The sequence below is a fragment of the Aplysia californica genome, unplaced genomic scaffold (genome assembly GCF_000002075.1).
Source record: "Aplysia californica isolate F4 #8 unplaced genomic scaffold, AplCal3.0 scaffold01093, whole genome shotgun sequence".
In the NCBI taxonomy this organism is placed as follows: domain Eukaryota; kingdom Metazoa; phylum Mollusca; class Gastropoda; order Aplysiida; family Aplysiidae; genus Aplysia; species Aplysia californica.
Genome location: NW_004798363.1, coordinates 35492 through 37206, shown reverse-complemented (window position 1 = coordinate 37206; position 1715 = coordinate 35492). Strand labels below are relative to the sequence as shown.

Genomic DNA, 1715 nt, shown 5'->3' with positions numbered 1-1715 from the left:
AAGGTGATGAGAGGTGATGAGAGGTGATGAGAGGTGATGAGAGGGGATGAGAGGTGATGAGAGGTGATGAGAGGTGATGAGGTATCGAATAAGCGTCCTCCCCCCCCCCCCAACTTTCCGCTCCAAATACCATAACCCCAGTTTATTATTTTCCAGCTTGCCGCGACCGACGATCAGATGAAACATTGTATCTAGAATGTAGATATCTGAACCAGACAAAGTAATCAGCTGTCAGCGCGTCTGCGCAAACGTTGGGACGCATGACGCGTATCTCAGAACACAAAACAGATTTCTTCATTGCCTTTTGTTGAAGACTGCATTCAGCACTTCGCATTCTGCACTTATTTCGCTTCCTGTGATCGGCAGCCAGGGATCTTGTGCGAGGCTCTCGACAGGAAAGTTTTACGAGAGTCTTTTAATTCTCCTTTTTTTGCGTTTCTTTGTTGTGATAAGCACTTCGAGAGGCATATATGAATAACCCACTGTCTGCCGCACATTTCTGGAGAGTGCCGCTGACCTGTTTGGTTTGTTTCCGTTCTCTCCTCTCCTCCCCTCCGTCCACCTCGGTTTTTCAAATTGTGTTGTTTTTTTGTCCCTCCGCTAATACTCTGAGTGCATCGCATGGAAAGAATTATGTGTTTGAGTTTTAGTACAGGTTTTACGGCGCTCGCAACTGCATAAGGTCATATGGGCGCCAGAAGATTAGAGGTGTTACAAGAGAGTAACAAACATAAAACGATGAAGGGGAGATAAGGACGATAGATGTTAGATAGGAAAGAAGGAGCAAACCACACCAGAGCACCCGCCAACCACCCTCGAATTATGTGTCTGCCTGAAAGGAGCACAACATATTGAAAAGGTCACATAACAACATTTATTTTGAAAGACTAAAACAACATAGTTGATGACTCGACTAGCGAGCAGGATATGGCGGAGACACTTATTTGGGAGACGCACATGATATGTGAGGCAGCGTGGTGGAATCAGGCTCTCGTCAAAATAATGAAATCGAAGAAAACAGCAGTTTTTCTCCCTGCTTAGCAATTTTTATCAAATTTTTGTTTTTTGGCTCAACACCTTTTATGTCCATTTACAAACACATTCCTTTGAGGATTTCACCGAAAACGTTGATTAAAGGCACAAAAATATAAATTTACAGTTTCCATGGCCAGACTCTCTAGCTTTGGAATTTGTCAAGCTTTGGCGGCCATTTTCTCGTTAATTTTACCTCTTAAACCAGGTGACCCCCACTTCCTTCTATCCAAAATATCTCCACTTCTATTGAAGATGAATGGGTAAATTTTTTTCATTGAAAACAAGACAAATGAACAAGCTTTAAGATGATGCCAATGACTCCACATACCCAAAAATTGACGAGAGCCTGATTCCACCACGATGCCTCACAAATCAGCCGCTCGAGTCTGCGCGAGTCAGACGAGTGAACCCCGCACACAGAGGTCTATTATACAGGAACTACTCGCTTCTTTCTCAGCTGAACCAAACAACGAAAGCCACCCCTATACCTTCACACTTCACAGCTAGATTACCTCCGATTAGACACATCTAGTAAAACAAAACAAAAAACAAACAAACCAACAAACAAAAAGTAACAACAAACCAACAAACAAACAAAAGTAACAACAAACAAAAACAAACAAAAAGTAACAACAAACAAAAGTAACAACAAACAAAAGTAACAACAAACAACCACGATG

At 42.3% G+C, this 1715-nt stretch overlaps 1 protein-coding gene across 1 annotated transcript in view; it reads right to left on the bottom strand.

The window, feature by feature from the left end:
* LOC101864429 overlaps positions 1-1715 on the bottom strand; it is a gene marked incomplete at its 5' end in the record, with an annotated part of 65125 nt that overhangs the window by 58707 nt on the left and 4703 nt on the right.